Source organism: Oryctolagus cuniculus, chromosome 11 (assembly GCF_964237555.1).
Source record: "Oryctolagus cuniculus chromosome 11, mOryCun1.1, whole genome shotgun sequence".
Taxonomy (NCBI): Eukaryota; Metazoa; Chordata; class Mammalia; order Lagomorpha; family Leporidae; genus Oryctolagus; species Oryctolagus cuniculus.
The window spans coordinates 38629236-38653604 of record NC_091442.1 but is presented as its reverse complement, the minus strand read 5'-3'; the positions used below and the strand labels follow the sequence as shown (position 1 = coordinate 38653604).

The window sequence follows — 24369 nt, the reverse complement described above, 5'->3', positions numbered from 1 at the left end:
AAAAAAAAAAGAAAAAAAAAAGAAAAAGAAAGAAAGAAAAAGAAAGAAAGAAAGGCAGAATGACAGAGGGAGATACCTTCCATCCACTGGTTATTCCCCAAATAGTCCCAACACCCAGGAAGGCTCAGGCCAAAGCCAAGAGCCAGAAACTCCATTTAGGATTCCCACATGGTGGCAGTAGCCTAAGTACTTGGGCCATTACCTGCCACTATCCCAGGCACATCAGCAGGAAGCTGGATTGGAAGTGGAGCAACTAGGACTTGAACTGGTGCTCTGATATAGGATGCCAGTGTTGCAAGTAGCAGCTTAACCACTGTGCCACAACACCCTAAATTCCTATTTTGATAATTCATTCCTACATCGTTGCCATATCAGACTGATTCAGATACTTACATAGCTGCTTTTTGCCTTTTAGTATGCATTGTAATTTTTTGTTTAAAGGTGGACATTATGTACTGGTTAAGAGAGCTGTGAAAATAGACCATTAATAATGTGGTGAAAGGTGTGGGGGGGCTAGGAATCATTCTATTGTCTTAGGATTAGGTTTCAATTTCTAATGAGCATGTGCCCCAGGACTGTGAACCTCACAGGTTCTCATCTTTGCCCACTCTGACATCCACGGTGGGACAGGATAGTTAGAGCTGGCAAGAGTTGGGTGTGTACCACCGCCCTGAATAGTTTAGGCTCTGATATAATGCCAATAAGTCAGATTCTGAAAGAAAATAGTTTCTTTTGGGGTAGGCATTTGGTGTAGTCATTGGCATGCAGCTTGGGATGCCCATATTCCATATTTGAGTGCCCAGGTTCAAGTTCTGGCTCTGCTCTCCCTTCTAGCTTCCTGCCGATGTGCACTCTGGGAGGTAGCAGGTGATGGCTGATGGCCCAGGTGATTGATCCCTACCACTCACACAGGAGAATCAGATGGAGTTTTTGGCTCCTGGCTTTTGCCTGGCCTAGCCTCAGATGTTGTAGGCATTTGAGGTATAAACCAGAAGATAGAAGATTCTCTCTCTCTAGTTTTGCCTTTCAAATAAATAATTATTAAAAAAAAAAACAAAGCACGGAAGTCCTATCTATTTTACTGAGAAGCTCTGAAAAGTCACTTGGCAACAAACATCAATTATAAATCCTATTATAAATAGCAAAGAATCAGAAAAGAAAAATCCAATCCACTCAGATCCTTCAGGGTATAAAAGAAGGATCAAGGAGGTTGGTAGATGGGGCTGGCATTTAAGTAAGGGCGAGAGATTAGGATAGAAATCAGCATTGGCCAATAAGGGAATGGTCACATGATAATGATTCCTTGTGGTCAACACCAAACACTGGAGGAGTCCTGAAGTTGAATTGGAAGGTCCAGAAAAATTGTTAATACTGATTGCTGTAGTTTTATTTATTGATTTATTTATTTGAAAGAGTTACACAGAGAGAGAAGGAGAGGCAGAGAGAGAGAGAGAGGTCTTCCATCCGCTGGTTCACTCCCCCAACTAGCCGCGATGGCCAGAGCTGCGCCAATCTGAAGCCGGGAGCCAGGAGCCTCCTCTGGGTCTCCCACACGGGTGCAGGGGCCCAAGCACTTGAGCCATCCTCCACTGCTTTCCCAGGCCATAGCAGAAAGCTGGATTGGAAGTGGAGCAGCCGGGTCTCTAATTGGTGCCCATATGCTGGCACTGCAGGCAGCAGCTTTACTCGCTACGCCACAGCTCCAGCCCCAATTGTCGTATTTTTATATTCTCAAGATATTTCCTAAGATCTTGCAAAATGAAACTCTACAAATGGTGTCAAGGAAGGCTATGGTTATGGACTAAAAATAAGAAAAGAAAGAAACAAGAAAACAGGGGCTAGCATTGTGGCATAGTGGGTAAAGCTGTGCCCTGTGATGCTGGCATCCCATATGGGTGCCATTTCATGTCTTGGATGCTCTATCTCTGATCCAGCTGTCTGCTGATGTTCTGGGGAAAGGGCCCCTTCACCCTTATGAGAAAACCTATTGAAATTTCTGGCTCTGGTTTTGGCCTGTCTCAGCCCTGGCCATTGTGTTTATCTGAGGAGTGAACTAGCAGATGAAGCACTCTCTCCCTCCCTCTCTCTTCCTCTGTAGCTCTGATTTTCAAATAAATAAATTTTTAAAAAAGATGAAAATAAAGAAGGGGGATACCAAATAGAAGTAGAAATTGTAGGAAATTTGCTGTCAGAAGATAGGAAAAAAATAATCACAGATGCTGATGCCCTTTTTTAGCATGGATGGTTCACTACCGATGTAGAAATTCAAGGCATCATGCATAGAATTTTAATCCTTCTCCTCCTGAGTGCCCAGAGGCTGACATTCCCTCAATCCCAATTGTTGCTTCATTCTGGGACAGGAAGTTCTCAAAAAAATTTCCAAAATAAGGTTTCTGATTGTGTTCACTTCCCAGAATTTAGTCCTGGCCTCCTTTTCCAATTGCAAACTATGAATCAGAATCATAGCTAATGATTCTGAAAAATAAACCTTAAGATGGTTCTTTGTACTTGGAGAAAGAATTAAATACACTATGAAGTGCTTTGCTGATGCATTTCAGAGTAATCTTCATGTTAACTCAGTGGGAAAGGAATTAGATTTCTCCTGAAGGAGAGGAAAAGATATCTCCCACATCACACACAAAGAAAACCAACATCAGTGGATTCCAGGGCCAGGAGCTACTACAAATGTTCCCATTTTTTGAAGAGAATTTGTTCTGACTTCACTTCTAAAGGACTCGGCTTATGTGTCTTGGGCTTATTTTCCATTTGCTAATTAAAAGTTCCTTGTCAGCGGGATTTATCATTATTATTATTGGTGAGTGAATCATTCTTTTTTCCACCAAATCTATTTTCCAGACTCACCCATTCTAAGTGCTGGCTTCCAACTCCCTCGTGAGTGCCAAGACGACCCACTCAGATGAGTCTCTTCTACATTTCTCTGTCAAATCTTTTTCTCGCCAATCTAACACTGAAAACTATAGCTGAACAATTGCCCACTTTTAAGACTTTTGGATTGACATTTGTCTTACTCTCAAACCAGAACATTTTTTGCATTCTTTCAAGACCAAGTCAGATACGCTTAATAAGGCACCATGAAAGAAATAGATTTGCCTTCAGCTTGGAGTCTTCCAGGATGTAACTGTAAATTCTGAATCTTTCAAATAAATGGTTTCTCAGGGGATTTGGAGACCCCATACTGTCTCTGTACTCATGGAATATCATGGCAAGGGAAATATTAATCAATGCATTTAACAGAAGGTCATTTCAAACCTGTACTTTAGTTTTCAAGTTAAAAAAAAAATTCTCTGGGCCAGGACTCTAGCTTAGTAGGTAAAGCCGCCACCTGCAGTGCAGACATCCCATATGGGCACCAGTTCCAGTTTCAGCTGCTCCGCTTCTGATCCAGCTCCCTGCTAATGAGCCCGGAAAAGCAGTGGAAGTTGGCTTAAGTACTGGGCCTCTACACCCTTGTAGGAGAACAGGATCAAGCTCTTGCCTCCTGGCTTCAGCCTGGCCAAGCTGTGACGGTTGTGGCCATTTGGCGAGTGAACCAGCAGATGCAAAATTCTTTCTCTCTGCCTCTCCCTTTCCTTCTCCATAACTTTGACTTTTAAATAAAAAAAATCTTAAAAAATAAAATCTTAACTCTTCATTTTGAAATGTTTCAACCTCCAAAAACATTATAAAATTAGTGTAAAGATGCTCATATACCCTTCCCGTAACTTGACCAAAGGAAAACAGGGTACATAACCACGGACTGATTATCAAAACTTTGCTTATCATTCCACAAAATCTGCTTTGTCTTTTCCAAGATCCAATCCAGGGTTATATGATACCTTTAGTTGTCGTGTCTCCGTGGTTCTCTTTAATCCAGGACAGCTACTCAATCCTTCATTGTTCATGACCTTGACATTTCTGAAGTGTCAGTTATTCTGTAGAATATTCCCCAGTTTGGGAAATCTATTCTCAAAGAATAGCTTATCCCTTTGCCCTCCTCTAGCCAAAATTCTGGAAAAGTATTGAGGTTCTGTGCTTGTGAGCAAAAGTATGCTAAGTGGGGTTGGGGTGGGGGAGAAGATGAAATTATCCCAAATAATTACATACTTATTTCTTCTATAGTTTCAGAATGATGCCTTGATCTCATGAAATCTATATAGTTAATTCAATCAGAAACTTGGTTATCCTTTTCAAAGAAGCAATCAAGTAAAGTAAGTCATTACAGCAAACAGAAACCCAAATCAGACTGGGTTAAGCAGTGGAGAAGATTAATTGGCATATGAAGTTGAGGAATTTGGAGATAAATTCAACTTCAGGCAAGGGCTGATGGTGGCTCTGGAAGGTCCTTCTAACATTAACTCAACTTGCCACACTGTTGGCTAACCCAGGCTGGCTCTCTTTGTGGCTACCAGTAAACACTGAGTGACTCACTCACTCATCTACATGCAGCAAATACTTGAGAATTGTTTCACACCCACTCTCTAGAGCTGGAAGATGGAAGACACTGATTGCCTTAAACCAATTATAGATCACCTCTTACTTGACAGTAAGCTTTTCCACTCAATTCACATGTGGGACACTGTTACCAAGGGAGAAGGAGAAATGTGTGTCATGCAGACAATTAGCTTATAGCTACCATAATCCAGAATCTTTAGTGGTAGAACTGCAGAGAAATATGTATATGGGGACAAAAGATTACATGCCAGTGTGTTTCTGGGGATTATCAATCAGTGCTGGAATGGACTTGGCCAGAATGTCAGAGAGAAGACAATATGCAAAATGTTATACATGAAAACTTGGAGATGGTGGGATTTTAAAATATTTATACACATTTTTAGGGGGCTAGCATTGTCATGTAGTGGGTTAAGCCACTACCTTCAACTCTAACATCCCATATGGGCACTGGTCAAAGTCTCAGCCTCTCCACTTCTCATTCAACTCCCTGCTAATGGCCTGTGAAGTCAATGGAGGATGGCTCAAGTGCTTGGGCTCCTGCCCCAACATGGGAGATCTGGAGGAAGCTCCTGGATCCAGCTCCAGCCATTGTGGCCATTTGGGGAGTGAACTAGAAGACGGAAGATCTCTTTCTGTCTTTTCCTCTTTCTCTCTCTAACTCTGCCTCTCAAATAAATAAATCTTAAAAATTATTGCATTTGCCGGCGCCGTGGTGGAGTAGGTTAATCCTCTGCTTGCTGTGCTGGCATCCCATATGGGCGCCGGTTGTAGTCCTGGCTGCTCCTCTTCCAATCCAGCTCTCTGCTGTGGCCTGGGAAAACAGTAGAGGATGGCCCAAGTGCATTAAAAAAAAAAGAAAGAAAAGTTTTGCATTTAATTTTTAAAAAGAATATGTATTTCTAAATTTTTTATTTATTTGAGAAACAGAGAGAGCTCACATTTGCTGGTTCACTTCACAAATGCCTTCAAAAGCCATTTCAGAGCTGGGCCAAAGCCACTATCTGGACACTATCCAGGGCTCCTATAAGCATGTCAGGAATCCGGTTACTTGAGCCATCAGTGTTGTTTCCCAAGGTTCACATCAGCAGGAAGCCGGAGTCAGGAGCCTGAGCCAGATTGTAAACCCAGGTACTCTAACGTGGGAGTCTATAAATTTGTTGACTTTGTAATATACTTTCTTTAAAAAGCATATTTTGAGTCCAGTGCCATATAAACAGCTGTTAATAGAGGTTAGCCTTAGCCGGCACCGCGGCTCACTAGGCTAATCCTCCGCCTTGCGGCGCCGGCACACTGGGTTCCAGTCCTGGTCGGGGCGCCGGATTGTGTCCCGGTTGCCCCTCTTCCAGGCCAGCTCTCTGCTGTGGCCAGGGAGTGCAGTGGAGGATGGCCCAAGTGCTTGGGCCCTGCACCCCATGGGAGACCAGGATAAGTACCTGGCTCCTGCCATTGGATCAGCGCGGTGCGCCGGCTGCAGCGCACCAGCCGCGGCAGCCATTGGAGGGTGAACCAACAGCAAAGGAAGACCTTTCTCTCTGTCTCTCTCTCTCTCACTGTCCACTCTGCCTGTCCAAAAAAAAAAAAAAAAAAAAAAAATAGAGGTTAGTCTTGACTAAACAACTTTTGGGTGTCACGTGTTGCAGTTGTGGTAGTGGGTCTCCAAGAATGACCCCTAATGAACTGCTTATGACTACTCATGGCTACTTCTGGTAGCCATGCTCTTGATGTGGCCCACTCCCCACTCTCACATTGAATATGGGGTGGCCTGGGACTTATGTTAGTCAATAAAATGAGAGAAATAACCTTGTAATTCTGACCTTTTAGATGACTGAGCTTAAAGTGGTCTTCCATTTTTCTCCTTCTTAGAATATATTTACCTTTGGGGGCTTTGAGCCACCATTTCAGTCTGGATATCACGTTGGAGAGACTATGTAAGGAACAGGGACTATGAGACTGGAGAGAAAGACATGCAGCTGGCCAGCATCCCAGGTCAATTTCCAAATAACTCCAGTCCCATCCACCATCCAACTACCACCTAAGTCAGACCAGAGAACTTCCCAGTTGAGATCAGTCAACCAACACAAACCTAAATATACTGTTTGTTGTTTTAAGTCACTAAGTTTTGAAGCGTTTTGTTACATGCTATAATAGATGACAGAAATGAAGTTCCTAACAAAACAGGGAGTAAGATACAAATATTTCAGTGTTTGATTTCTTGTTTAGGTGTTTCCTTGCTTTGCTTGGTGTCATTTATTAACTTACCATGTGGGGTTTTTCCCTATAGAAATTTTACTATAAAAGTCTGAATCTTGGGGCTGGCGTAGCTGGTAAAGCCATCACCTGCAATGCCTAGCATCCAACATGGGCGTGTTCTGGCTGCTCCACTTCCAATCCAGCTCCCAGCTAATGGCCTGTGAAAAGCTGCAGAACATGGCCCAAGTGTTTGGGCCTCTGCCAGCCACATGGGGGACCCAGGTGATGCTCCTGGCTGCTAGCTTCAGCCTGGCTTAGCCCTGGCCTTTGCAACCATCTGGGGAAGAAAACCAGTAGATGGAAGATCAATCTCTCTCTCTGTCTCTCTCTTCCCCTCTTTATAACTCTTTCAAATAAAAAAGAAAAAAAAAGTGAGAGTCTTCTTATCTAGTAAGAGAGATGAAACTTCTCTTGAGATCCAAATCTTTATAACCTATTTTTTTGTTCTGTTTTGTTTCCTGCCTCCCAGCATTTCTTCAAAACCTCTGATTGCAATTCTCTAAGGAAGCAATCCTTCTACTCACAGTTTATGTGCTAGGTCTACTCTGGCTCAATTGGTGACTCTGGGACATAGGTATAACCAATCAGAGCTTCCCTTACACTAGTCACAGTGACTGGCTCAGGGGATGACAATGATCCAAGGTAATCAAGATAAATTTAACTTTCTGGTCAATTGAACACATACAAGCATTCATTTCCTTCCTTCCTTCCTTCCTTCCTTCCTTCCTTCCTTCCTTCCTTCCTTCCTTCCTTCCTTCCTCCCTCCCTTCCTTTCTTCTTCTTTTCTTTATTTATGTGAAAGTCAGAGCTACAGAGTGAGAGGGAGAGACAGAGAGAGAGGTCTTCTGTCCACTGGTTCACTACCACATTGGCCATAGCTAGGCCAGGCTGAAATCAGCAACCAGGAACCAGGATCTTCTTTGAGGTCTCCCACAAGAGCAGCAGCGGCCCAAGCACTTGGACCATCTTCTGCTACTTTTCCCATGCCATTAGCAGGGGACTAGATCAGAAGTACAGCAGACAGAACATGGGATGCTGGTGTTGCAAGCAGTGGCTTTAACTGCTATGCCACAACTCTAGCCCTCAAGCATTTTCTTTTCTACTGAACTTGGAGTGAGCATCTAAGCAACAGAACTGAAGCTTAGACATCGTACCCACACACCCATACATGCTGGGCTACAGCCTCAACTTTTCTTTCAAAGGCCAGATGTGTGTACTCAACAATTTGCTTAATAGCTCCATTTAAATGTCAAATAGGTGTCATAACTTAACATGTCCAAAAGCAACTCTTTGGAAACATCACAAACATAGGTTTTGAATTGTTTTTTCCATTCCACAGAAGATTCTTTTATTGACCCACTTTCTTTGACCAGAAACCAGGATGTTATCTTTTATTTTTTTCTTCCTTTCACGTCACACATCCAAACCATCAGGAATCCTTTCCAATGTACCCTCAAAGAATATCTAAAATCCAATTATTTCTCATTGGCTTCACTAGGCTTTTTCAATCCATTATTTCTTCTTCCCTTGATTATTATAATAGCATATATTATATATCTGTTTGCTCATGCCTTCTCCTTTCTCTAGAAAGTTTTGAGTACACTGATGAATGTATGAATGTAGACTCATTAAATGGATTTTTTAACACAACTGTGTGTTTACTCATTGTCCTAAGTAAATGTCGTTTTACTCTTTGTGCCTATAACAATGAATTATACATAGCATGTGTTCAATAATTATTTATTGGTTTGATTAATAAATATACACAGAAAAGAGTAGCCAGATTATGGAGAGAAACAATAGTTTGAGCTCCTTGATTCAACTGAACTTGAAGCCTTATCTTTGAATTCCACAGCTACATGGTTGGGCCAGTTTTTAGTTGAATTTCTAGGAAGAACTTGCAACTGAATGAATCTTTTTTTTTTTTTTTTTTTTTTTTTTTTTGACAGGCAGAGTTAGACAGTCAGAGAGAGAGAAACAGAGAGAAAGGTCTTCCTTTTTCCGTTGGTTCACTCCCCAAATGGCCGCTATGGCTGGAGCTACTCCGATCTGAAGCCAGGAGCCAGGTGCTTCTTCCTGGTCTCCCATGCGGGTGCAGGGGCCCAAGACTGGGGCCATCCTCCACTGCCTTCCCTGGCCACAGCAGAGAGTTGGATTGGAAGAGGAGCAGTCGGGACTAGAACCCGGCACCCATATGGGATGCCAGTGCCACAGTGGAGGATTAACAAGTGAGCCATGGTGCTGGCCCCGGGTCATCTTCTACCACCTTCCCAGGCCATAGCAGGGAGCTGGATTGGAAGTAGAGCAGCCAGGACTGGAACCAGCACCCATATGGGATGCCGGCAATGCAGGCAGAGGCTTTACCCACTGTGCCGCAGTGCTGGTTGGGCCATCTTCTACTGCTTTCCCAGGCCATAGCCGAGAGCTGGATCCCAAGTGGAGCACCCGAGTCTGGAACTGGTGCTCATATGGGATGCCAACACTGCAGGCAGTGGCTTTACCCACTATGCCACAGCGCTGGCCCCAACAAATATTATTAATATTCAATAGAATGAATACATGAACAGATCAGTGTGTGAATAAACACATGTGGAGTGATTTGGGGTCTTGGAGATGCTGATGTCATCACTCTGTGGCTTTGATCTTAGTGTATCTTGTCCGGAAGGGATGGTGAATTTCCTGAACCCATCTGGGTTTCATTTTTTATTGTTATCACCACTGAGCATTGTATCTCCAAAGTCTCAGATTGAACAGAAGGTAAAAATGGAAAGCGAAGCAGGAAAAAAGGTTGTAAATTGCAAGGGGAACTAACACTTCTCTGCTTAAAAATGTTCCCCATCATTGGTACTGGTTCTACTGTGGCCAGAAGACAGCAATGGCACTTGAATACAGCAGAGTTCAAATACAGAAGACCCTGCTGACAGCCAATAAGAATGGCAGGACATTTTAAATATAGGTAAGGGGGTCAAGCCTGAGTGAACAACAAATGAATTATGCCTATGACACACTCGAAGATTTGTAGTTTCCTCAGATGAAGCTACCTGGACTGCAGATGATAAACAAGTTCTTAGGTTGTTACAACAAATTACTACAAACTTCGTGGTTTCAAGCAACATCAAGTTATTTAACAATTCTAATTGTATGAAATCAGTCTTTCTGGGCTAACATCAAGATGTTGATAGGGCTGTGTTTTCTTCTGGAGGCTCAATGGGAGAATTTTTTAAATAATTTTTTTCTTGTTTAAAAAAGATTTATTTATTTATTTGAATAGCAGGATTACAGAGAGGCAGAGGCAGAGAGAGAGAGGTCTTCTATCCACTGGTTGACTTCCCAAATAGCAGCAACGGCTGGAGCTGCATTGATCCAAGGCCAGGAGCCAGGAGCTTCTTCTAGATCTCCCAGGAGAGTGCAGGGGCCCACCCACTTGGGCTGTTTTCTACTGCTTTGCTGGGCCACAGCAGAGAGCTGGATCAGGAGTGGAACACACAGGACTAGAATCAGTGCCCTTATGGGACGCCATCACCGCAGGCGGCAGCTTTCCTAGCTGCACCACAGCGCGGGCCCTAGAGTTTGTTTTCTTCTTTTTCCTGCTAGTAGGAGATGCCTTCATTCCTTGGCTCATACTTCTTTCTGGCTTCAAAAGTAGCAATGATTATTCAAACTTTTCTCACACCCCGTTATTCTGACACTGATAATTCTGATTCTCTCTTCTTGCATAAGACTGTTCTGATTACACTGAACCCACCTGGGTAATCTAGGATAACCTGTTTTTAGGATCATTTGATTAGAAACCTTAATTCCTTCTGCAACTTTAATTCCCTTTTACCATGTAAAATAACATATTTACGGGCCGGCGCCGTGGCTCACTAGGCTAATCCTCCACCTAGCGGCGCCGGCACACCGGGTTCTAGTCCCGGTTGGGGCACCGGATTCTGTCCCGGTTGCCCCTCTTCCAGGCCAGCTCTCTGCTGTGGCCAGGGAGTGCAGTGGAGGATGGCCCAAGTGCTTGGGCCCTGCACCCCATGGGAGACCAGGAAAAGCACCTGGCTCCTGGCTCCTGCCATTGGATCAGCGCGGTGCGCCGGCCGCAGCGCGCCGGCCGCGGCAGCCATTGGAGGGTGAACCAACGGCAAAGGAAGACCTTTCTCTCTGTCTCTCTCTCTCACTGTCCACTCTGCCTGTCAAAAAAAAAAAAAAAACATATTTACAGAGTAAGGATTCTATTAGGATGTACACATCTTTGGGGAATTATTAATCTGTCCACCATAGATAATATCTGAATCATAACAGTTTTTTTTTGGAGGGGGGTTGTTTTAGAAATAGGTTCTAGAAAAAAGAGGCTCAGCCTGGATGGCCTCTCTGCATCCTTGTTTCTCTCTGGGAATTCCAAGAGACTGTAGAAAAAACCTCAAAGACTGGTTAGACACACAGTAGTGACACTCAGTGAATATTTACTGCATGAAAAGTAAAGTGGAAACAAAGGTGTTTTATTGACAGTGTCCCACATGAATGTTCAGCTCTCTTGGGGGCAAACTGAACCACAGCCTACAAACAATTTCCTATCTCTCATGTTTTATACTTGCAAACTTTAGAGATAAGTAGTAGGAGCTGGGATAAAGTTATTAATAATCAAATATGATATTTAATAATTTCTCAGTGAATGCTGTTGGACTCAGGTAAATGTATGGTTTTTTTCTAGTGGCCTACTATAGGTTGATGTAGTGATTCATATAACCTTCCAACATATCCTTATTAGGTTTCTCTCTTTCCTGGCTTCCATGAATTCTGGTAAATAATGTCTGAATGAGCACTGAAGTGCGTGAGGGAGTTCTTGCCCTTTTCATTCATACACCTTTCCCACCCCCACACTCTCAAAATGACCCTGACAGAAAATAAGTGGCCCCTGGGTCAGGGGCCTCCATCATGTCACTTTCCTGAAGATCCACACTATACCTAAAGCAGCACACAGTAAGCCTTCAAAAAAAAAAGTTACTGGTTGGCAGATTGGGTTAAGTCAGCAGTTTTGAGCAGAGGTGCCTCATCTCGGGTCTTACGAGGGATTCTTCAGAAGCAGGCCCAGAGGTAAGGATTTATGTGTAAGCAAATATGCTAAGGAACGAAGGACTTTTGGAAAGGGCAGATAAAGGAGTGCAGTGATAAGGACAGAGAAGAGGAAGAAGCCAAGCAAGACAGAGGTCAGGCAGAGCCCTAGCCTCTTCTTAATCCCATAGGGATGCTCTAGAGTCTAATTAATGCTTCCACATCTGTACCTTCTTGAGGGAATGGAGCTGGCAATATTTCAGGGTCATCACAGGTTGGCCAAGAGCCACCCTAGGGGGTTGTGAACTCCCAGGCATTGCCAGCCCTCAGCAAAGTGGGCCAGATGGATCCAGTAGCTCCAAGGATGGCCTGCGAAGAGGTCACAGGTGCTGGCTGTTTAAAACAAAAACACAGAAGCCAAAGGAAACGCATATGAATGGTCAAGGGGACCCAAGAGCATCTAGGTGTAGCCCCAAGCGATGTCCACAATTGTTTCTTCCAGTTCTGTGATTGTAGAAATATTGCTGTAAAGGGACAATGTATCAGAAATTTTATGTGCAAAAATTCACATTTTGAGGCTTCTAAAAGAAAGACACCCTGAATTTGGAATACATTTGTTTTTAATAAAGATGGTTTTGCTCCTAGGAAGTAAATGTTTCCAGTGGTAAATCTGGTTTTAAATGGCCATGTTATATATAACTTCTGCTTTTAAAAATTTCCATTTGGTTGTTTCTAGGAATATTTTGGACTTTTCTAGTCCAATTCTACTATACTTGTTGAAAGGGACCAGAAAAATGCAGCTGACCACATACCAGATCTAAATGTCCTCCTGTTCAGTTATGCTATTAATTTGGTTTAATATTGATGTTTTGGACATTATTCATGGCACGGTTAAAAAAACCATAAAAATAAAAGTTGAAGCACATGTTCTCCAGTTTATTTCTGAACACATATCCCCACAATTAAAGAAAAAGTTACTGAAAATAAAAGGAACTGAAGAGCTCCATCTCATGATCTCAGAATCACTGAGGGCAGGATGGTCCCGTGGAAGATGAAGACATTTCACTTCTAAAGCTTCAAGTTAATCTTGTTTCCACTGAGGGCAGGTCAAAAAGGCACTTGAAAGCAATGCAATGTGTTGATTTTGGATCATTTTAAAGCTCAAACACATATTTAAGCCATTTACACAAGATAAACTAACAATTTTTTGGCCAACAGCCTGCCAATTACTGTGTTAAAAGAGAAGCATAAGAAACCATGAGTTGTTTGGGATGTAATTTGAACCTGTTCTTTGGACCAGCAATATTTGTGAAAGACCAACATGTTCCTGTTTAGGACCAGCTTGTTTCTGTAGACTTACGAGGCTTCTGTGTCTCACGACTACTTTTAAAGCTGTTTATCTTTGTCTGGAGAGTGACTGGCATGATCACTGAGAAACCACTTGGCAAACAGATTGACAAACAAGATCTATGGATTTAATTCACATAGAGATTGCAATGACTCGCTGTTAAATACACCTCCCGTTCTTATCATGAGGATGTTAATGATGATGGTGATGACCATGAAGAGGAAGAGTGTCGCTCCCCCTCTTCGTGGAGGAACGACACAGGACCCTGCGCTGTTCTTTTGTCTGCTCGGCCCTCCCCGGGTTTGCTGCTGGTTCTTCCCGGGTTGGCTACCGACCCTTCCTTCCACCTCCGTGGAAGGGCGGTTCCCCCTGCCACCTTCCCCACTTCTGCGGGGGAGCGGCACACCGCCGGCCGGCTCTCTCGGGGGCTGCTCAGGTGTTCCTCAGGTGTTCCTTCAGATAGATGTTCCTGGTGCATGTTGTCTCTCTCCTCCTTTATAGTCCTCTTCCACCAATCCCAACTCTGCTACCCACACGCCGAGTACGCTGCTCTCCTCCAATCAGGAGCAGGTCCTGCAGCTTGTCAAGTTGGTGAAAGGCAGCTGGGTAGAAGCTGTTTGCTCCTCTCCCAGCGCCATATTGTGGGAGAGCAGATGCATAGAATAAGTCTTAATTCCAATAACTTAGTCTAGTCCAAGTTGCTCCCAGTTGCTCCCCACAGAAGAGGATGGAAGATACTTCCCAAGCTTCTTTATATTGTTAGAACACCCAGGGGCTTTGTATTTTCTCTTCTTGCTACTTGAGTCTTGTTCCTCCAGATCTTGACATGGCTGGCTTCTTTCTTCATTGAAATATAAACCAAATAATCCAAGGCCTTCCCTGGCCTGATCTAATGTTATTTCCCCGGTTATACAGTTATGCTCTTTGAAAACACTCTGCTTTAGTTTTCTCCTAACACTCAGCACTAGCAAAATTTGTCTTGTCCACCTATATTTTTATTCATTTATTGTGGGTCTCCTCCAGGCCACCCCTATCATTTAGGGAGGTCTCTGACTCACAGCTCAACCCTCTTTTTTTTTTTTTTTCCATTCCCTGACTCCTTCTTGTACCGTGAGGCATCCTGGGGACAAAGCAGTATGCCCATTCCAACTCTATCTAACACACCACTGTACCATGAAGGCTCAGATATGGCACAACAGAAAGAGAACTGCTTACATTTACTTTGAAATTAATTTTTAAATTTAAATAGGCTTATGGCTGGATACTGGAATGGCTAAATGGATAGATACGTAATAAAGCACATACAGTTAAATGTGAATGATAGAAGCTAAGTAGTAGATATATGGGAACTTTTTAAATTTTTAAAATTTTTAGTTCTAAGATTTTAAGTTTTTAGTGTTTTGCCATATTCACTTTATATGTAGATATTAAATACATATACATACATACTATATTTTCTTGAAAACAGGTATATTAGTATCACAGAATGTGTGATTCGTGACAGTATTCATAAAGCGAGAAAAGGGTATATTGTGGTGTACGTAGTATAATTCAGCGAAGACAATATTTACTACTATCTGTATTACCAAATAATATGATAGCCACATAATTTTTATACTCTCTCCATATATATTAGCTTCTACAAATAAAAAAACCACACAAATTCAAGTTCTGTATATGTTTGAAATTTTTTATTATATTCATTGGAAGAAATATAAAACTAAGAGACCTGGTCTGGAAGTCTGGAGATTTGTGATTGGGTCACAGGGCTGCTACTCACTAGTCACACAGTTTTTTTTTTTATACTAAAATATAGTTTCACTATATATTACCCAGAATATCTTCCATTTGAAAGTGGCAGAAATACCCCTCAAACTAGTTGAGGGAGAGAAAAGAGAGAGAGAAATTAACTCTAACAAGGGAGGTAGGAGGTAGGAGGTAGGAGGTTTCAAATCAGGTCATTTGACATTCATCCCAATTTCTAGCCTCTGCTTCTCTTCATGTGTTGGCCTTAATTTGCCAAACTTCATATGACCCCAGATATTTCTTATTCCTAATTTAGTAACCCCACGTGTAGAAGAGAAGAGAATCATCTCTCCAAAAATCCTTGTTTTAAGATTTCAGAGAAGAGTTTGGATTGGCCTGGCCTGAGTCATATGCCCAAACTTAAAGCTCAGGGGATGGAATGTGATTAACTAGGCCTGGATTATCTGTTCCTACAAGGGCCTGGCTATTAATAGACTCTGTCTGGGAGACCCAGGAAAAGCCACATAAAATGAGGATGGAGATCAGTTCCCATGGTCCAAGGGGGAAAACGGAAGGGAAGGAGAGAGACCGGAAAGCGTATGCCAAGTATAGCCTGGGCTTTCTAAGGAATCTTCTAGTGCTGATGTTTTATGAGTGCTGATCAGATTGCTGCTCCCTACATAATAGTTGCTCAGAAGGTATTTGTTGAAAGAAAGAATATGTATAAGAGCCTTGAAACAACGAATTATTTAAAATGTTACTAATGAGAAAATTTATTAGAGATCAGAGCTAAGCCTAACCTGCTTTGTTTTACCCATAAGGGAAAATGAAGCCAAAGCGTGAAACGATTTCCCTAAGGACGTGGAAATGCTTCTAGCACTCAAGCCTCCAGATCTCCCGCACTGCCTCTCTCTCTCTCTCTTTACTACATTCTTATTTCTTTTTTTAATTTAAAATGTTTTAGCAAAAATAAGAGATTCATATATATATGTATGTATATACACACACATATCACCAGATATCAGTTTAAACATTTTTCTTAAATATTTGGCATGTTCAATTATTTAGGGTTTTTTTTTAAGAAAGCTTTTATTTAATAAATATAAATTTCATAGGTATATCTTTTGGAATATAGCAGTTTTTCCCCCCACACCCGCCCTCCCATCCCGAAACCATCCCACCTCCTACTCCCTCTCCCATCCCATTCTTCATTAAGATTCATTTTTAATTGTCTTATATACAGAAAAATCAACTCCATACTAAGTAAAGATTTCAACCGTTTGCACCCACACAGACACACAAAGTATAAAGTAGTTTGAAGACTAGTTTTACCATTAATTCTCATAGTACAACTCATTAAGGACAGAGGTCCTATATGGGGAGCAAATGCACAATGACTCCTGTTGTTGACTTAACAATTGACACTCTTATTTATGATGTCGGTAATCACCCGAGGCTCTTGTCATGAGCTGCCAAGGCTATGGAAGCCTTTTGAGCCCACAAACTCTGACATTATTTAGACAGGGCCATAAGCAAATGGAAGTTCTCTCCTCCCTTCAGAGAAAAGTACATTTTTATTTGATGGCCCCTTCTTTCCACTGGGATCTCACTCACAGAGATCCTTTGTGTAGATCATTTTTTACCACAGTGTTTTGGCTTTCCATGCCTGTTATTTCTTTCTTTTAAAAACTTCCATTTATTGGGCCAGTGTTGTAGTATAGTGGCGATGCCTCTGCTTGCAATAGGGCATCCCACATGGGCACTGATTTGAGACCCGGCTGCTCCACTTCCCATGCAGCTCCTTGCTAATGTGCCCAGGAAGGCAGCAGAAGATGGCCCAAATGCTTGGACCTGTACACCCAAGTGGGAGACCTGGAAGAAGCTCCTGGCTCTTGCTTCAGATGGGCCCTGTGCTGGCCGTTTCTGTCTTTTGGGGAATTAACCAGCAGATGGAAGATCTCTCTGTCTCTTCCTCTCTCTAACTCCACCTTCAAATAAATAAATAAATCTAATAAATAAATAAATAAAATTACAAAGGAAAGGGAAAGGAAAAAATTCACCTTTGTTTAATTGTTATTCTAATCAGTTAAAACTTGGAACCAACACAGGCAGGCTCTCCTAATTGAAAAGAAGACAGGTTTGTTGGCTGCTCGCACAGGCAAGCTTGACGATGAAAGTGTGTTTATACAGCTGGATGGGTGCAGAAAGAGCCAGGGCTGAAAATATTTGGTGAGCAGGCTGATGGCAGGCGACAGCTGGGATCATCTGTTTCCCATTAGGGACGTCAGGCTACCATAGCAATGTCCTCTGTGTCCAGCTTCCCTGGGGGCCTGGGTGTATTTCCAGGTCTCAAGGTGCTGAAAACCAATTCACTTGCTAAACATCCCAATGCTGCCCATGGTTTGAAGGGCTCTGGTAAAGGATTTGGATGTAAAACTCAGAACTCAGACACTGTAGGTGCAGTTACTTATATTCAGCTTCTAAAGCACACTTTAATTGTGCAGTAAAAACTGACACAACAGCTCATCCATTTCTCTCTCTCCCTCCCTCCCTCCCTCCCTCCCTCTCTTCCTTCCTTCCTTCCTTCCTTCCTTCCTTCCCTCCCTCCCTCCCTCCCTCCCTCCCTCCCTCCCTCCCTCCCTCCTTCCTTCCTTCCTTCCTTCCTTCCTTCCTTCCTTCCTTCCTTCCTTTCCTCCTTTTAAGCCAAGCAAGAACACTGACAACAAGCTACTCAGTTTCTATAGAAAGACAGAGTAATGCTGCTCCTAAAATCATTAGCAGTTAGTCGCTCTGGCCAGCATATTGAAAAATATATTGAGTCTTATGTGCAAAATGAGCATCATAAAAAAGAATAATATTCAAAGTTGTTCTATGACTCTTATAAAATACCCCCCTTTTTTAGTGTTTGAGATAACATATTAACTTATTTTTTTAAAAGCTTTATTTTACTTATTTGAAAGGTAGAGTAAAAAGGGGGAAGGGAAGAGAGAGAGAGAGAGAGAGAGAGAGAGAGAAAGGAAGAAGGAGAGACAAAGGGAGAAAGATATCTTCCATCCCCTGGTTCACTCCCCAAATGCCTACAATGACCAGGACTAGCCAGGGCTGGGCCAGTATGAAGCCAGGAGCCACAGGTTTCTTCCAGGGCTCCCACCTGGGTGCAGCAGCCAAGGACTTGAGTCATCTTCTGCTGTTTTCCCAGGTGCATCAGTGGGTAGCTGAGTTGGATGTAGAGCAGCCAGGACTGGAACAGGTGCCCAAATGGGATGCCAGTGCTACAGGCTGTGGTTTACTGACTAAACCATAACACCAGCCCAAAGATATATGTTTTACATTTACATTACAGTAAAAAGGCTTAATACTTCACCAACTAAGAAGTTTAACAAGTAAAAAGCTAAAGACCCTAGTTTAGTGGTTATCTGGACAATGGCTATAAACAATAATTGAATGGAAAAATGGCCATTTTACCCACATACAGTAAATTTTAGAGTAATCACAGATCATTAAAACTATAGTAGTATAACATAACTTTTTAAAAGTATTTTAATGTATTCTCTTTTAAAAAAATCATTTATTTTTTTATTTGAAAGTCAGAGTTACAGAGAAAGAGAGGTAGAGGGAGAGAGAGAGAGAGAAAAGAAGAGATATTTTCTAGCCACTGGCCAGAGTTGGGATGATCTGAAGCCAAGAGCCAGGAGCCAGGAGCTTCTTCCAGGTCTCCCAACTGGGTGCAGGGGCCCAAGCACTTGGGCCATCTTCTACTGGTTTCCTAGGCACATTAGCAGGAAGCAGAATTGGAAGTGGAGCAGCCAGGACTCCAACCAGCACCCATATAGGATGCTGGTGCTGCAGGCCACAGCTTTACCTGCTAAGCCATGGTGCCAGTTCCTAGTCTAACATTCTTAACCACTGGTTTAATAAAGGTATAAAATAAAGTTTTACAAAACTATATTGTATCAGTACTGATAGACACAGACATTTCTTCTTTCTGTTTTTTAAGTTTTAGCTCCCACTTATAAGGGAGAACATGTCATATTTGTCTTTCTGAGTCTGGCTTATTTCATTCAAAATTATGTCCTCTACTTGTGTCCATTTTGGTGCTAATGGTAGAAACTCATTCTTTTTTATAGTTGAATAATATTCCATTGTGTATATATACCACATTTTCCTTATCCATCCATCTGATGACGGGCACCTTCATTGATTCCAAATTTTGGCTATTGTAAATACTGCTGCTATAAACATAGTGGTGCAGGTATTTCTTTGATAGAACATGCTCATGTCTTTTGAGTATATACCCAGTAGTGGGATTGCTGAATCATATAGCAAGTCTATTTCTAGTTTTTAAAGAAATCTCCACACTCTCTCTTTTTTTTTTTTTTTTTTTTTTTTTTTTTTTTTTTTGACAGGCAGAGTGGACAGTGAGAGAGAGAGACAGAGAGAAAGGTCTTCCTTTGCCTTTGGTTCACCCTCCAATGGCCGCTGCGGCTGGCGTGCTGCGGCTGGCACACCGCGCTGATCTGATGGCAGGAGCCAGGTACTTCTCCTGGTCTCCCATGGGGTGCAGGGCCCAAGGACTTGGGCCATCCTCCACTGCACTCCCTGGCCACAGCAGAGAGCTGGCCTGGAAGAGGGGCAACTGGGACAGAATCTGGCGCCCCGACCGGGACTGGAACCCAGTGTGCCGGCGCCGCAGGCGGAGCATTAGCCTAGTGAGCCGCGGCGCCGGCACACTCTTTACTTTAAGAAAAAAAAGGATTTATTTATTTATTCATTCATTTATTTGAAAGAGTTAGAGAGAACGAGAGGCAGAGTCACATAGAAAGAGAGAGAGAAACCTTCCATCTGCTGGTTCGCTCCCCAAATGGCTGCAATCATCGGGATTGGACCAGGCCTAAGTGGAGAGCTTCATTCAGGTCTTTCAAGTGGGTGCAGGGGCCCAAGGGCTTGGGTCATCTTCCACTGCTTTTCAGGGGCATTAGCAGGGAGCCGGACTGGAAGTAGAGCAGCCGGGGCTCAAACTGGTACCCATATGGAATGACAGTGCTGCAGGCCACGGTTTTATCTGCTACTCCAGAGCACTGGCCCATCCACACTATTTTCCACACTGTCTGCACTAATCGACATTCCCACCAACAGTGTATAGGTGCTCACCTTTGTCCACATCCTCGCCAGCATTTGTTGCTCCCTGTGTTTTGGATTTTAGTCATTCTGACAGGGATGCGGTGATATCTCATTGTGGTGTAATTTGCATTTCCCTGATGTCTAGTGATATTGAGCATTTTTTCATGTATTTGTTGGTCATTTGTATTTCTTCTTTTGAGAACTGTCTAATGAAGTCTTTTGTCCATTTATCAACTGGATTGGTGTTTTGTTGTTGTTGTTGAGTTTTTTAAGTTGCTGATATATTCAGGTTATTAATCCTTTGTCAGATAGGTGGTTTGCAAATATTCTTTGCCACTCCATTGGATGTCTGTTTACTCTATGGATCATTTCCTTTGCTGTGCAAAATCTTCTGAGTTTGACATAGTCCCATTTGCTTAGTTTTGCTTTTGTGGCCTGTGCTTTGGTGGTCTTGTCTGAAAGGTCATTCCCTATACTAGTGTCTTAGAGTGTTTGTCCTACATTTTCTTCCAGCAACTTCATAGTCTCAGGTCTTAAATTTAGGTCTTTGGTCCATCTTGAGTTGATTTTTGTATATGGTGAGTAGTATGGATCTAATTTCATTCTTCTACATATAAACATCCAGTTTTGCCAGCGCCATTTGTTGAAGAAATTATCATTAGTCCATGGTATAGTCTGAGCATTTTTGTCAAAATCAGCTGGCTGTATTTATGTGGATTAATTTCTGAGCTCTCTATTCTGTTCCATTGATCAGTGTATCAGTTTTTGTTTTGTGTGTGTGTGTGTGTGTGTGTGTGTGTTTTGGACAGGCAGAGTTAGTGTGAGAGAGAGAGAGAGACAGAGAGAAAGGTTTTCCTTTTTCTGTTGGTTCACCCCCCAAATGGCTACTATAGCCGGTGCGCTGCGCTGATCCGAAGCCAGGAGCCAGGTGCTTCCTCCTGGTCTCCCATGCGGGTGCGGGGCCCAAGCACTTGGGCCATCCTCCACTGCACTCCTGGGCCATAGCAGAGAGCTGAACTGGAAGAGGGGCAACCGGGACAATCTGGTGCCCCAACCGGGACTAGAACCCCGGGTGCCGGTGCCGCAGGTGGAGGATTAGTCTAGTGAGCTGCGGTGCCGGCCTTTTATCGGTTTTTTATTACAGTACCATGCTGTTTTAATGACTATAGCTTTGTATTATGCTTTGAAGTCAGGTATTGTGATGCCTCCACCTTGAGTTTTTTTGTTCAAGATCACTTCAGCTATTTTTTTTTTTTGTGATTCCCTATGAGTTTTAGGATTGCATTTTCTAATTTTGTAAAAAATGTCATTTGTGAGGCATGCCATGGTCTGGTGAGGTCATTGGAGTCCAGCTGGAGCAGGAACTGTTGCTTTGGAAAGTGTCAGTGTTATAGGCCTGCATCCGGGGCTTCTTGGTCAATTCCAGAGGTGTGAACTGAGAATGAGGCCATTGTAGGAGAGATCGAGGGTGACCTGGGTCTGCTTCAGTGGACTGGATTCCCAGGCAGAGGTTTCTCCCAGAGGTACAACTGACTCTTCCTGCTGACACTGGTCACAGCCTCACCTCCTGACACCCCAGTCCCTACTCCTCACCAGCTTGTTTGCTAGGTCATGGTGCCCAGGTACATGAACGGTTAGCCCTGGGACTCTCAAACCTCTCTGATTTCTCAGAAGGCAAAATCCAATGGGGGCAGGAAAGCAGGAGACAGGGTATCAAATGCAAAGCAACAGCTGCCGGAGCCTCTTCCTTGTGAAGAGCCTGAGAGACAGGCCATCTGGGAGAAGAAGCCAGGAGAGAGCCCAGCAAACCCGGAAGTCTTTTCAGCAGATGACAGCCCCCAGCTTCAGGCTGAGCAGAGCAGAAAACCCAAGCAAAGGGAGACCAGGAACACATCAAGAGTGGAGAACCCAGAAGCCATGGGTCCTGGATTGCCCCAGGTCTGCCAGAGCTTCAGTCTCACCGCAGCCACGTGGCCATGGAACTGCTTTGGATTCAACAAGCCATCAATAGCTGAAGGAGTACTTAATACTCAAACAAACACTGAGCTCCCCAGAGGCAGGCCAGGCAAGCCCAGGATGTGCACAGACCATGGGGGCCAGGCCTGTGGGTGGATCTGGTCACAACCAAGTCTATCACTAGAGGACCAGTCCTACAGAGACAGGACCACCACAGAGCTAACCCACGCAGATGACTCCTGCCAGGGGGTGGAATCTTAATGCCACAACTCCCCAGAAAGTCTGGCTGCTACAGAAAGAAACCCGCTGGGGCTGAGAGTAGAGAACCATGTTACAGGAGTGCTGGCCCACAGCTGCCTATGCCACTAGACAGCCAGCCTAGAGGGCCCAGGGTCATCAAAGGGCCAGACCGTGGAGGACAGGCACTTGAAGGGACCTGCCTGTAGCAGGTGCAACTCCTGGAGGACCAGACTCCTGGAGCCCTCAGACCTAGAGGTCACTGTTCCAGGAAGGCCAGGACACAGCTGCCTGTACTCTGTGAGGACCCAATATTGAGGACAAGCCCCCAGGTGGCTCAGCCACCAGGACTCTGACTGCCAAACAGCCAGGCCCCAAGGGGTGGGGCTCTCAGAGGACCATATCATCTGGGATAGGACTGTAGCAGGGCCAGAGCATGGTGGCCCAGATTTCAGAAAGGCTAAACCAGCCCAGAGCCAGACCCCCAGTGATAGAAGTTCGAGGGATGGAACCTCCATTGAGCCTAATCACAAAGGATGGAGAAGCCAGAGGACTGGACCATGGAGGCCACCTTGAGAACTTTTCTTCCACAGGGTCAGACAGTACAGGAGAGGATCAGTGGAGGGGCAGGCTGTGGAAAACAGGACCAGAAGGCTAAACCCTGGGGAGCCAGAGGAGGGCGGAGTCCCAGAGGAGGATGCCATGAGAGGTGATGAGCAGGGCAGAACTTCATCCCACCTCCCTGGTGCCAGCTCTGCCTTCTTCCCTGTCGCTGGTCATTACTGGCTGGTGGGACCAAGAGAAGCTGGAGTAGGGAGCTGGCAACAATGGAGAGAGAAGGGCAAAGGGCACTGCTTTATCCTCTGCCTGTGGCTCAATCCAGATTTCAAGATAAGGAGTCTTCTGGGGGAAGTAAAGTAGGAAACCTGATGGAGGATAAAGGTTTTCCTTGGATTCTGAAAAAAAAAAAAAGTCATTTGTATTTGATAGGGATTGCATTGAAACTGTAGGTTGCTTCAGGTAATATAGGCATTTTAATGATATTGATTCTTCCAGTCCATGAGCAAGAATGGTTTCTTTCATCATGTTTGATTTTTTATGGTAGAGATATTTTCTTTCATTAGTTAAATTTATTCCTGAATATTTGATGTTTTTGTGACTATTGTGAATGGGATTTCTTTCTTAATTTCTGTCTCTCTCTTTTTTTTATTTGACAGGTAGAGTTATAGACAGTGAGAGACAGAGAGAAAGGTCTTCCTTCCATTGGTTTACTCCCCAAACAGCCGCTACGGCCGGCGCTGTGCCAATCTGAAGCCAGGAGCCAGGTGCTTCTTCCTGGTCTACCATGCGGGTACAGGGGCCCAAGCACTTGGGCCATCCTCCTCTGCCCTCCTGGGCCACAGCAGAGAGCTGGACTGGAAGAGGAGCAACTGGGACTAGAACCTGGTGCCCAAATGGGATGCTGGCGCCATAGGCAGAGGATTAACCAAGTGAGCCACGGTGCCGGCCCCAATGCCCTTTCTTTCTCTTCTCTAATTGCTCTCATTAAAACTTCCAGTACTGTATTGAGTAAGAATGGTGAAAACGGACATTCTTGTCTTGTACCAGATCCAAGGGGAAATGGTTTCATCTTTGCCCCATTCAGGATGATATTGACTATTGGACTGTGATATTTGGCCTTTATAATTTTGAGGATTGATTCTTCTATACCTAATTTGTGGAGGATTTTTTTTATCATGAAACAGCATTGAATCTCATCAAATGCTTTTTCTGCATCTATTGATGACCAGAAGATTTTTGTTCTTCATTGTATTGGTGTGATTTATGATGGTTATTGATGTGCAAATGTTTTTTTTTTATTATTTTTTGACAGGCAGAGTGGACAGAGAGAGAGAGACAGAGAGAAAGGTCTTCCTTTGCCTTTGGTTCACCCTCCAATGGCCGGTGCGGCCAGCACGCTGCGGCCGGCGCACCGCGCTGATCCGATGGCAGGAGCCAGGTACTTATCCTGGTCTCCCATGGGGTGCAGGGCCCAAGGACTTGGGCCATCCTCCACTGCACTCCCTGGCCACAGCAGAGAGCTGGCCTGGAAGAGGGGCAACCGGGACAGAATCTGGCGCCCCGACCGGGACTAGAACCCGGTGTGCCGGCGCTGCGAGGCGGAGGATTAGCCTAGTGAGCCGCGGCGCCGGCCGATGTGCAAATGTCGAACCATCCTT

At 43.8% G+C, this 24369-nt stretch overlaps 1 pseudogene; it reads left to right on the top strand.

The window, feature by feature from the left end:
- Positions 1-17136: 17136 nt before the first annotated feature.
- Positions 17137-22808, top strand: LOC100349139 (IQ domain-containing protein C-like; annotated as a pseudogene).
- The last annotated feature ends 1561 nt before the right edge of the window (positions 22809-24369 follow it).